We start from the raw sequence: 14,263 nt of genomic DNA on the forward strand, positions 1-14,263 counted from the left end.
GGTTCGGTCCGGAAGTCTTTCTGGTCCTTTTTTTTTTCGTTTTTCTTTGTCAGTTCACGGTTTTGGGGTTTTTTGTTTTCTTTGCATTTTTATCGGCTTTTTCATTTCTTTCTCCGTTTTGACTTTTTTTGGTTTTTTTTCTTTCTCGGTTTATATTGTTTCTTTCTTTTCTTTATTTCGTCCTTCAGTTTTCTTCATTTCTTTCTTGATTTTCACCGGTTTACATTGTTTTTCTTTGTTTCTTTCTCAGTTTTCTCTGTTTTCATTATTTTGAATTGATTTCTCCGGGCTTTCATTGTATTTTTTATTTTTTTTGTTTTTGTTGAGTTTCTTCATTTTCTTTGTTATTTGTCATTTCTTGTCGGTTTTCTTTTTATTCAACACATTTTAAATTTTTATCAATACACATTCAATATTGTTTGTTTACATTTGAAATATTTTTTATAAACATGTTTAACGTATTTTGTTATGTCTATACACATTTTTTTATGTCTACTTTGTTTTTTATAAACATTCGTACAAAGTTGAGTCATTTATTTTGGGAAGTTGAGTCACTTATTTTGGGACGGAGGGAGTACTTTTAATACATGTTTAATATTTTTTAATAGAATATTAATATGTTTTGAATACATGATCAACATTTTTTATACATATTTAACTTTTTCAAATACTTTTTTAAATATAAGATTGGCTTTTTTATTATATCAACAACATTTTTCTGTACCATTAAAAATAAGTGTATAATTAATTTTTTGTAAATACTTGTTTAACTATTTTTTCTAAATGCTTGTTTTTTTGTATATATGAGAAACATTTTCTCTATACACATTTAACTTTTTTCAAATCCTTGGTTAACTTTTTTTTCTAATGGTTCATATAAAGCGTTCTTTTTAATGTATTTATTTAGAATATTTGGAAGGGTAAGAAAAAGTAAAATAAAGCAAAAAAATGAAAATTAAAATTAAAAAAATGATGTTGTGGCCTCCAGCGTGTCGTGCTAGGCCGGCCAATCTCGCGCTGCCTTTCACATGAGGCTATCCTACGTCTCCAAGCGAGACATACGCGTGCAGTTCTTTTCGGTCGGTCCTGTTGTTTTTTTCCAATCGGTTTTAGGAACCTTCTTAAGGCCTTGTTTGGATAAGTAGTTTTCGCAGAACAAGTTTTCTGTGAACCCATATAACCGTGTATGGGCCTCCAGAGGCGGACACAGTAAGTGGTTGTAGCAGCAGAAGGAGTTCTTATCACGTTCCTTCTAGTTAGGGTTTGCTCTCCTCTCGGCGGCGACTCCCGCCTGCCACCGTTGAGACCTGATCTCCCCCCTCCCCCCTCTCCACGCCGACTGCCGAGGCTGCAAGGACCTAGCAGGGCGAGGGAACGGGATCGCTGGGGTTCATACCGCCCGCGGACTGAATCCACGGGCTAGTGATCTAATGGCGATAGAGGATCCAGGTCAGGGCTCGGGCACGTCCGATCTCGAGGTGTAGGACCTTGAAGTATGTCTAGAGGGGGGGTGATTAGACTTCTTGACCAATAAAAACTTAACCTTTTCCCAATTTTAGAGTTTGGCAGATTTTAGCTATTTTAGGACAAGTCAAGCAATCATCACACAATTCAAGCAAGCATGCAAAGAGTGTATAGGCAGCGAAAATTAAAGCATGCAACTTGCAAGAAAGTAAAGGGAAGGGTTTGGAGGATTCAAACGCAATTGGAGACACGGATGTTTTTGGCGTGGTTCCGATAGGTGGTGCTATCGTACATCCACGTTGATGGAGACTTCAACCCACGAAGGGTAACGGCTGCGCGAGTCCACGGAGGGCTCCACCCACGAAGGGTCCACGAAGAAGCAACCTTGTCTATTCCACCATGGCCGTCGCCCACGAAGGACTTGCCTCACTAGCGGTAGATCTTCACGAAGTAGGCGATCTCCTTGCCCTTACAAACTCCTTGGTTCAACTCCACAATCTTTGTCGGAGGCTCCCAAGTGACACCTAGCCAATCTAGGAGACACCACTCTCCAAGAAGTAACAAATGGTGCATTGATAATGAACTCCTTGCTCTTGTGCTTCAAATGATAGTCTCCCCAACACTCAACTCTCTCTCATAGGATTTGGATCTGGTGGAAAGAGGGTTTGAGTGGAAAGCAACTTGGGGAAGGCTAGAGATCAAGATTCATATGATAGGAATGGAATATCTTGGCCTCAACACATGAGTAGGTAGTTCTTTCTCAGAAATGGTAAGTTGGAAGTGTAGGTTCGTTCTGATGGCTCTCTTCACGAATGAAGAGGAGGTGGAGGGGTATATATAGCCTCCACACAAAATCTAACCGTTACACACAATTTACCAAACTCGGTGGGACCGAATCGTTAAACTCGGTTGGACCGATTTAGTAAACCTAGTGACCGTTAGTGTTTTTCGGTGGGACCGACATGCATCTCGGTGAGGCCGACTCGGTTAGGGTTAGGGCATAACGTAATCTCGGTGAGACCGATTACACAAACTCGGTGAGACCAATTTGGTAATAAGCTTTCCAGAGAGTTGGTCAGGTAAACTCGGTGGGACCGATTTGCTCTTTTCGGTGAGACCGAAATGTTACAAAAAGGAAACAGAGAGTTTACATTGCAATCTCGGTGGGACCGATCACTCACTTCGGTTAGACCGAAACGTTACGAAGGGAAACAGAGAGATTGCAACCCCATCTCGGTGAGACCGAGATCCCTATCGGTAAGACCGATTTGCTTAGGGTTTGTGGCAGTGGCTATGAATTTTGGAATCGGTGGCGCCGGATAGAAAGAATTGGTGTGACCGATTTTGGCTTTAGGTTTAGGTCATTTGTGGATGTGGGAAAGTAGTTGAGGGTTTTGGAGCATATCACTAAGCACATGAAGCAAGAGGCTCATTAAGCAACACCTCATCCCTTCTTAATAGTATTGGCTTTTCCTATAGACTCAATGTGATCTTGGATCACTAAAATGTAAAATGAAGAGTCTTGAGCTTTTGAGCTTGAGCAAATCCTTTTTCCTTAGTATTTTGAGGGATCCACTTTCATCATCCATGCCATGCCATTCATTAAGCTTTCCTGAAACAATAGTCTTGGAATAGCATTAGCTCAATGAGCTATATGTTGTTATGAATTACCAAAACCACCTAGGGATAGTTACACTTTCACGAGGCAATGATGGCAGAGCTGGGGCTGAAGGAGGATGATCTGGAGGATGTGGTGATCAATGACACCGAGTTACCAGAGGAGGCCACCAGATGGATGGCCGTCGCTAGGGTTTACACAGACAAGACCTACAGCCAATATTGGTTCTACAAGAACATGAGGGCGGCTTGGGATCTAGCCCAGGAGGTTAAGATTCGGCCGCTTGAGGACAACCTTTACACCCTGCAGTTTGCTTGTCTTGGATATTGGGAGCGAGTCATGGAAGAAGGGCCATGGACTTACAAAGGTAAAGCTGTAGTTCTGGCCATATATGATGGCTACACAAAACCCTCGCTGGTGAACCTGGACAAGATCGATATATGGATGCAAATCCATGATCTCCAGGATGGTTTTTTCCCAAAAGTTAAGGCATTAGCATCAACGGTGGGGGGAGTTATCTATGCTGAACCAAAGTCACAAGATTTTGAAGGGAATTTTGTCCGTGTCCGGATAAAGCTAGATGTTACAAAACCACTCAAGAATGTTGTCTCTTTGGTGGTGAGAAAGAAGAATGTGCTCCATAGAGAGATCTTCCGGGTCAAATATGAGAGACTGCCAGACTGGTGTGTGGTGTGTGGAAATTTGGAACATCTGTTCAAGGAGTGTGGAGATGGGATTCACCCACCGAAGGCGCTCGTTTTCAAGGATCTTAGAGCCTCCTGGTTCAGAGGCCCAGGCAGGGGTCCAGGAGAGGGAAACAGAGCCAGAGGCCGAGGAAGGGGCCGAGCTGGTGGAGGTCGTGTCCGGGGGACATATCAGAACCCGTTTGAACCCAATGCCTATGATAATGCAGAGAACGCCGGCAAAGATACAGCAATGGAGGAGGGAGACCGTAACAGAAAGAGGAGTGCCGTCCCAGTTGTTGACCCAAAGGCTTCCCCAACTACCTCGTCTCACTTGAAGCAACAAAATATGCCACGAATCATGCCTCCACCTGAAGTTCCGTCCAGTCCGCCTCCGAAGCAAGATCCTAAGAGGGATTAAACATAATCCTCAAGGACTAACTGAAGCTCCAGCAAAGACCACAGTGGCACACAAACCCAATGATGCACGTTTGGCGGGCTCCCACGGGGAGTCGCGCCTAGCGCAATGAGTCTTCTATGTTGGAACTGGCGCGGGGCTGGCAAACCCGCGACAGTTCGAGAGCTTCGTGATCTCACGAGGCAACTTGCCCCCTCAATCTTATGCATTGTCGAAACACAAATTGAGGGCTCTCGAGTAGAGAATATGGTAGGAGCTTTAGGCTTTAATAAAAGTTTTGCTGTGAACAGTCGTGGTAGAAGTGGTGGATTAGGAATTTTTTGGAACGATGAAATAAAGCTCGAGGTTGTTGGTTATTCTGAGTATCACATAGATGTGACGATTGATGAGATGCTTGACACAAAAATCAGAGCTACTTTTGTTTATGGTGAAGCTCAGGTTAATATGCGTTATAAAACATGGGATATGCTCAAGGGGATAGTTGGCTCTAGCAATCTTCCCTGGGTGGTGATGGGTGACTTCAACGAGGTCCTCCAAGCACACGAGCATGACGGCGTTGGCAGCAGAAGTCAAGCCCAGATGGATGCCTTTCGTGATGCATTGGACACATGTGGCCTGACCGATCTCGGTTATATTGGAAGAAGTTGGACCTTCGAGAAAAAAGTTACAGGGGGCACGTTTACTAGAGTACGCCTTGATAGATGCGTGGCTAATATGGAGTGGTGCATTGCATTCCCGAACGTAATCACCGAGCACAAGGAGGCTGCCTCTTCAGATCATGTACCAATTTTCCTAAAGATAAAAGATATGCATGCATGCAGGCGGGCCCCGCGGAGATTTAAATACGAACTGTGCTGGGAGCGGGACTCAGCGCTGGTGGACGTGGTGCAGGATGCATGGGCACAAACTCCAAGTGATTCGGTTGCACAGGTGGGGGAGAAACTGAGGAACCTGGCTGGCGACTTGACACATTGGGATCGGGTTCACTTTGGCAATGTCCAACAGCAGATCCGTCAGCTACAGCTGCAGCTACAAGAAGATCTGGCCCATCATTGGCTGAATTAAAAATTGTGGACAACCTGGTGGAGCTGTTTCACCGTGAAGAAATATTGTGGCGACAGAGAGCTAGAATTGAATGGCTCATGCATGGGGACAAGAACACCTATTTTTTTCACCTCCGGGCCAGTCGCCGTAGGAGAAAGAATCAAATAAAATCCCTATAGAAGCTAGGTGGACAGATAACTACGGAGACGGACGAGATGGAAGAATTGACCTTAGATTTTTACAAAGATCTGTATACCTCCCAAGGTGTACAGGACATGGAGAGGGTTCTCGATACAGTGCCTCAGAAGGTAACGGCAGCGATGAACGATCTACTAAATGCTCCGTACATTGCCTTAGAGGTTAAGACCGCACTTTTTCAAATGTTTCCTACGAAGGCTCCGGGCTCCGATGGCTTTCCAGCCCATTTCTTCCAGCGGCACTGGGACGTGTGCGGTGTTGACGTCACCAAAGCAGTCCTCAAAATTGTGGAGGGAAAGGAGTCGCCGGAAAGTATCAATGAAACTATTTTGGTCCTGATTCCAAAGGTAAAAACTCCCACACTCTTGTCCCAATTCAGGCCAATCAGTTTATGCAATGTTTTATACAAGATTGCTTCAAAAGTGATTTCGAACCGGCTTAAGGTAATCCTACCGGAGATAATTTCAGAAGAACAGTTAGCCTTTGTACCGGGAAGATTAATCACTGATAACATCATTATGGCCTATGAATGTCTACATTTTATGAAGAGGAATAAGGCAAAGAAACATCAGTCCTGTGCCCTAAAGCTAGACATGATGAAGGCCTATGACAGAGTTGAGTGGGAATATCTCAAAGCTATAATGCTAAAGTTGGGATTCAAAGAAAACTGGGTAAGTATTGTTACGAGCCTTGTTACAACAGTCAATTTTTCTGTGTTGTTTAATGGGAAGAAGCTTGAGGGCTTTAAACCATCCAGAGGAATCAAACAGGGGGACCCAATCTCCCCGTACTTGTTCTTGATAGCAGCAGAGGGCCTGTCGTGCCTGTTAAAATCGAGAAGTGAGTCATCCAACTTGAAGGGGTTACAGGTGGCACCGTTGGCTCCACCAGTTAACCATCTTTTATTCGCTGATGACAGCCTGCTGTTCTTTAAGGCAAATAGTGCGGGTGCTATTGAGGTGAACCAAGTTCTGGAATACTACTGCCAAGCGTCGGGTCAGAGAATAAATAACACGAAGTCATCAATCTATTTTAGCAAGGGGGTCCCTGACAGTGTCCAGCATGATATTAAGGTTCTTTTAAATGTGCCAAATGAAACCCTTAATGAAAAGTACCTTGGCATGCCTTCCGATATAGGTAACAGCAAGAATGGATCTTTCAAGTACCTCAAAGATAGATTATGGAGCAAAGTTCAAGGATGGATTGAGACCACCATGTCAACAGCGGGCAAGGAAGTACTGGTCAAGTCAGTGGCTCAGGCGGTGCCAGTATACTCTATGTCATGCTTTAAACTCCCCCGAGGCTTATGTGAACATCTTAACAAGCTTATTAGGAAGTTCTGGTGGGGAAGTAAAGAAGGGAGGAGAAAGCCTCACTGGGTCTCGTGGAAAGAGATGACATAACCAAAAGGAATGGGGGGGGGGACTGGGCTTTAAAGATTTTGAGCTTTTTAACCTCTCAATGCTTGCTAGACAGGCATGGCACATCCTACAAAACCCTGATAGTATGTGTTCGCGGTTGCTCAAGAGCATCTACTACCCCAACGGAACAATTCTAGATGCCCACCTGGGCGGCTCCCCGAGCCAAGTGTGGAGATCAATATTGGAGGGAAGAGATATATTGAAACAGGGCCTGGTCCGCCGCATCGGCAACAGAGCGACCACGAGGATTTGGGAAGATAACTGGCTTCCTCGAAATGAAATGATGAGGCCTTATGGAAGTGTGCTGAACGACCCTCCGACCTATGTGTCAGAATTGATTGATATGACTTCGGCTAATTGGGATAAACAGAAGGTTCAAACAACTTTTCTGAGCATGGATGCTAAGATTATACTGGGTATTCCTTTGTGCACAATGAATATCGAAGATTTTTGGAGCTGGAGCCAGGAGAAGAATGGCATTTTCTCAGTTAAGTCCGCCTACCGCATGCTAGTGAGCACAAGACAGAGACGTGAAGATTGGTTGGAAAATAGGGCTGGGTCATCCAACACCACGGTGGAAGAGGCACAGTGAAAAAAACTCTGGAAAACTGAAGTTCCGGGGAAGGTTCGCATGTTTCTTTGGAGGCTATCAAAACAATCTATACCAACCAATGACGTCAGGGCTCACCGACATATGTCAGACTCAAGCGCGTGCAGCTTCTGTGGCGCCCATGATTCATGGAGACACTCTCTCTTGGAATGCACAATGTCTAGATGTACATGGGCCCTTGTGGATGATGATTTGGCACAAACCTTGGCAATGAACACAGAACCAAAGGCAAAAAACTGGCTATTCACCCACATGGGGGTATTATCGCATGAGTCTTTCGTGAAGCTCTCGGTTTCTTTGTGGGCTATCTGGGTGGCGCGCAGGAAAGGGATACATGAAGGCATATTTCAAAGCCCCCAAGCCATCAATGGATTCATCAACAGGTATCTCCAGGAGCTTAATATGCTGGCTGCACCAACTCCTAACCCCGCCCAGCGAGCTGCTCGGGCGACCAGCACAAGTGCCCGACCTAGAGCGTCGCCGGCGGGACATGTAAAGATTCACGTCGATGCTGCGTGCAGGAAGGGACTAGGAGGCACAGCAGCAGCTGTGTGCAGGGATGAATCAGGAGCTTATATGGGAAGTTCTGCTCTAGTGATTGCAGGCGTTGATGACCCGGAGATTTTGGAAACAAGTGCCTGCAGGGAGGCGTTAGCATTGGCCCAGGATCTTAATATTCACAACCTGCTAGTAGCTTCAGACTCAAAGGGAGCAGTCGGAGCGATCAACAACAGAAGTCGTGGATCGAGTGGCGCTATCGTCTTGGAGGTTCACGGATTAGCTAGTAATTTAAGCTGTAACTTTACTTTCGAAGGACGTGCAGCTAACGTCGATGCACATAGTTTAGCCAAGCATGCATTTTCTCTAGGTCCGGGGCGCCACATTTGGCTGGGCCAACCCCATGACCAAAGATGTATCCCACTAGTTGTGGATTTTACCGAATAAAAGCTTGGTTTACCGCTCAAAAAAAATTTAACTATGTATAACAGACTTAAACCATGTTTGGGCCCCGCAATAAAAAAAGGTGGATTAGCAAGATTCGGTTTCCACAAAACCAGGAATATGCGTCTTATGGAAAACTAATACGGAATCCATAACTCCCGAACGACCAGCTTTTTATCATCTCCTCCCGAACGCGCTCAACACCATTGGATTTTTTGCACAAATCGTAAAGCAGCCTGGGGCGCCACGTCACATTTTATCCCCGTACGGAAAAACAGGCGTCCTCCCCGAACGCCGGCACACTGCGACATCTCTCTCTCTCATCCTTTTCTTCGTTCCCCATCCTCTCGCCGAGGGGAGAGAGCTCTTGTGCAGACGGCCAGGCGGTCGGCGGTGAGCCAGCCGGCGATTAGATGACCTGCGCCGTACCCAGGTTTGCGATGCCAGGGAGAGGAGGCGTAGGCGGCGGAGACGAGGAGCGGGAGAAGGCATGCGGCGATGCCGTGATTCGAATCCTCGAAGGTGGTGGACGGAGGCAGTGCTCGGCGACGATGCCGGTGCGCAGCACCGTGTTGACAGCGGCGGAGAGAGCCTCGCGCGCATGGTGGTTGCCGGTAACCGTGGCCGAGGTGCTGGGCGGTGGAGATTCGTGGGCTCGTCGTCCCCGCCGGTCGTCGCGCCGCCGCTGGTCGAAGAGGGCGCCTCTCGCGTGCCCTCCGCTTGAAGAGCGAACGAGGGCATCGCTGCTGCCGCCCCGTTGGTCGCGCGCGACTGCAAGCCGTGGAGCAGAGCCGCTCCTCGGCTACCGCACGAGGAGCCATCATGCGGCCCGTCGCTTCGTTTAATTAGAGGAGCCATCAGGCTGCCCATCGATGCGTGGAGCCATCAGGCTGCACGAGGAGCCATGGATGTGTGGAACCATTAGGCTGCCCGTCGCTGTGTCTAGAGGAGCAGAGGTGCTCCGCGGCCGCCGCACGAGGAGCGTCACGGAAGGTCCACGGTGGCCGAGCATGGACGAGCACTGGTGCGTCTGCATCGTCTTCGTTGTTTCCTGCTCCATCGCCGCGCGTGGAAGAGCACGCGTCATCAGTACTTCGTCGGTCGTCAGTGCTTCTCCTCCCTTTCAGTATAGATCATTTTCAGCATTTGTTTGTTGCTGCTATGCTGATGCACTTTGCTGCTCTAGAATGCTCAGTTTACTAGATCGAGCTTACCAGTTACCACTATATTCAGCGTGTCTCCTTCATATGTAATTTACACACTTATGCGAAGTTGCCATGTTTATTCAGTGATTTAACTTGACATCTCACCTACATTTTTGGCTTGTCAACTTCTTCTTTTTTGCCATGGTTAATTTAATGATGTGTTGCTGCTGTAATCAAACAATCAATTGGTCAACAAATCATTTTTCTGATCTGCCGTGATTGTGTCTTTTCTTTAGGGTACAATTACAGATTTTTTACATAATTGCCATGTTTTTGGTAAATTTGCCACGCTTGTGTCTTTTTCTTAGGGTACATTGCATTTTTACGTAACTCGTCATGCTTCTATGTATGAATACAACAATTTTTCGCAAACTTGCCATGTGTGCAGTACAAATTATTCAAACTTTTTTGAAATGATCATTGTAACATTTTTTTATGAACTTATGATGTGTTTTTGCCATGGTAACTTAACATGTACTGCCATGGTAAATTTTGGGACTGTCGTCACATGGCAAATGTATTTTTGCCACTCTCTAAAGCATGGCAAGTTCTAAAACATGGCAATTATGGAAGTTTATCAATCATGGCAAACCTGTCGTTCTTCAAAAAAAAATGTCACCATCTTCATCAAATGTATGTTATTTTTTATTTTCCTCTAACATGGCAAATTTATTACATGGACCATGTTAAATTTTTTAATGGATCGTGGCAAGTCTAGTTCAAACACCATGGCAACTTAACTATGTTATAGTTTACAAAACTATGATGTGTCTTGCCATGGCAACTTAAAATGTACTGGCATGATAGATTCTTTGGGACCATCTTCACATTTGCAAATGTACACTATATGCTGCCATGATGGCAACTGTTCGTAGTGCCTTTGCCATATCTATTCCAAGAATGTTGCCATGGTTAGTTACGTTATTTTTAGCCATGGCATCTTGCAATTTAGTATTTTCCATGGAAAATTTTTAATACGATATCATTTGCAACTTAAGATGCATTTTTTCCATTTCAATATCTCTCTCAATCTTTACATACAAGTTTTTTTCCATGGAAATCTAAAACTGTATGTTGCCATGATGGCAACTTTTTGCATTGTCTACGCCATATCTATTTTCCAAGAATGTTTCCACGGTTTCTTACTTTTTTTTGCCAAGACAAATTTGATCTTCCTAACACTTTACCCCTTTTTAAAACATGGCAATATTTGACTTGTATCATGGTAAATTTACTTTTCATAGCCGTGCTACGCACATGGCAAATTTACTTTTACACACATGGCAAATTTACATTTACAACAATGACATTTTTACCTTTCCTTTTTTTGCCATGGCAATTTTACCTTTTCAAATTTTCCTTGGAATATTTAACTTAATTGCCATGACAAATTTACTTTTCCATACATGGAAAATTTTCAATTACAACATTGACATTTTTTAGCTTTTTATTTTTGCCATGGCAAATTTTTCCTTTCAAATTTGCCATGGAAAATTTATCTTAATTTCCATGGAAAATTTACTTTTACTTACATGGCAAATTTACATTTACCATACTGGCAATCTTTACCTTTTATTTTTCCATGGCAACTTTTACCTTTCAAATTTGCCATGTCAAATTTATCTTAATTGCCATGGCAACCTTACTATTATATGCATGGCCAATTTTCATTACTAATGCCGATTTTACTTTTCATTTGACGTGACAAATTTACACTAGGGGGGCATGGATAATTTCCTATATATTTTATTATGGCAAATTTACTTTTTATTTTTGCCATGACAATTTTTCATGATTTTTTATCTACATAATATGGCATTTTTTGTGAAAATGAATGGACTAGCCACTAACCAAATCAGTCTGGTGCCTCCCCAGACCGAACGTTCGGCTGTTATCTGTGTCCAACTACTAATACATGTTTTTATGAAAACACGATTACGGATACTCATCGCAACTGATCTTCGTCGAGTCGACGAACGAAAGCAGCAGTGGAAGCGAGCTGAGTCGCCAAGTTGAAACTGCCACCGTCCATGCGTGCCAAGTCGCCGAGGGAAGCGGCCGCATGCGTGCGAAGTTGCCGAGGGAAGCGGCCGCCGCTGAGCGCACACGCCGAGTGGTCGACTGGAAGCCGTCGTCGCCGCCTTCGCGCCGAGTTGTGGTCTTGTGGAGTCGCCGAGGGAAGCCGCTTGGCCGCGGCCGTCGCACCGAGTCGTCAAGTAGAAGCCGCACGGCCGCGGCCGTCGCGCCTGTTAGAAGGGAGAAAGAGAGATTTGATGGAATAGTTCGTTGTATTGCTTGAGCCTCGTGGGCATATATATATGAGTACATGATCTACTTGGAGTATAAGGCAAGCTAGAATATTTCCTAGTCTAACCTATGTTTCCTAATACAATCACGTTACTCTACATCCCCCGCAGTCACAACGGTAGCGACGCTGACGGTGAGACTGGAGAAGAATCCGAAGGAAAGCCGACGGACACCCTCCCACAGTCATAACGGTCGACGCATCGCGGAGTCGTGGCTGGAGTGGAAACCAATGAGGTTGCTCAAGCAGGCGGTAGCCCTTTGTGCCGTTAGTCGATGTAGCCAAGAGCGTGGGTGGTGGAGCCGTGGTCGAGGTAGCCGTGAGAAGAATGCCTTGGTCGATGTCGAGTCGGGGTGGCCCGTGTCGATGAAGTCGCCGTGGAGCCGCGGGCGCAAGAGGGCGCCGAGTTAGCATGGGCGCAGTAGTGTCGAAGTAGGGTGCGCCGGGAAGAAAATGTTGTTGACGACGCGTCGCGGCGGGTTTGCCAAGCCCGGAGACACATCATGGACGAAGGCACGCACCAGTGTTGCCAGCATCGGACATGCGTAGACGAACGAAGACGAAGTTGACGAAGCGCTGACCAGGCTTGCCAGGCCCGGGAACACGTCGTGGATGAAGGCATGCATCGTGTTGCCAGCACCAGGCATGCGTAGACGAGGGACCTGCACGATCTGTAAGCCATGTCGGAGAAGTCGGAGGGCCAGCAGAGAAGAACTCGACGACGATTGCGGCGGCCATCGGCGCGGGGCCGATGTCACCAACGATGGTTAGAGTAGACGAAGTGGTTGGGGTAGATGACGGCGACGCTGACGACGGGCTGATGCTGGATGAAGACGAAGGAGGTGGACGGGCGGCTGCGACGACTACGGGGTAGCGGCGGTGACGCCCAAAGAAAAGCGGCGGCGGCTTGATTAGGAGTGCGGCGGCGGTGCTTGAAGTAGGCGGAAAACCCTAACAATGTGACGAAGACCGGCGCGGACGGTGGCGTTCCCGTGTCAAGGGAGATGACGCGGCGCATACCACAGGAGGTCGACATGCGGTGACGGCGGAGTGGACCGCGGGCCGCAACGCTACGGCCTGAAGGGGCGACACAGCGGCGGCGGGCAGGTCGGGGCGACGGCGGTAAGACCTCGGGGCGGCGGCGGAGACCGCGGGCCGCGGTGCGACAGCCCGAAGGGGCGGCGCGGCGGAGGAGTACGGGCCGGTGCAACCGCGGGGACGGCCTCGGGACGGCTGTGTGGACCGCGTGCCACGCTCGTTACGGCCCGACGGGGCGACGCAGCGGCGGCGCGAGGGTCGGTGCGGCCACGGGGACGACCAAGAGCGAACGGCCTCGGGGCGGCGGTGGACCGCGGGCCACGGCACTACGGCCCGAAGGGGCGACACAGCGGTGACGCGGGTCGGTGCAGCCGGGAGAAGAACCACGGAGCGGCGGCGCTGCGGTCCGACGGGGCGACGCAACGGCAGCCCGTCGCTCGATCGGTGGAGGGACGCGCTGAACTCGGGGACGATCTTCATGGGACCTGCGGAGGCGCGGTAACTGACGGGCCAGGTCGGTCGCACGGTGTAGATGAGGCGGATCGCGGCGGCGGGCGGGTGATCAATCTGATCACGCGCAAGGTCGGGGATGCCGCTCGGTGGAAACGGGGTGGCGGCGGAGTCCGAGATGAAGCCGGCGACGGCGGGCGGCAGGACGGCTATGATTGGCCGCCGCATGGCGCGAGGCCGCCGAGTCGGGGTGATGCAGGAGTCCCGGTCGTAGGAGGGCGGTGACGGTCGGCGTAGATTGACTGGCACGCCAGCGCGTGAACGGCGGCAGTGAAGGGCCGCCGCATGACACGAGGCCGCCGGGTCGGGGCGACCGGCGGGGAGACGTGCGGACGATGCGCGAGGCCGCCGGGTCAGTGAAGAAGCCGACCGACCGCCCCGGGGAGGCGCGCAGGTGCGGAAGCGGCGACGCTAGGGTTTAGAATCGACTTGCGATAGATACCATGTTAGAAGGAAAAGAGAGATTTGATGCAGTGGCGGAGACAGGCCTGGGGCAGCTGGGGCTATAGCCCCAGGCCTACTAACAAATTCCCTTGTAATTCATTTAGAGAAAGCATAGAAAATCATAGAAGTTTTTCACTCACATAGCTTAGCCCCAGGCGCAATCGACTTCTAGCTCCGCCACTGATTTGATGGAATAGTTCGTTTTATTGATTCAGCCTCGTGGGTATATATGTAGGAGTACATGATCCATATGAAATACAAGGCAAGCCAGAATATTTCCTGATCTAACCTATGTTTCCTAATACAATCACGTTACTTAACCGCGTCGAGTCGTCGAGTAGAAGTCGCATGGCCGCTATCAGT

This window comes from Triticum dicoccoides, chromosome 7B (genome assembly GCF_002162155.2).
Source record: "Triticum dicoccoides isolate Atlit2015 ecotype Zavitan chromosome 7B, WEW_v2.0, whole genome shotgun sequence".
In the NCBI taxonomy this organism is placed as follows: Eukaryota; Viridiplantae; Streptophyta; class Magnoliopsida; order Poales; family Poaceae; genus Triticum; species Triticum dicoccoides.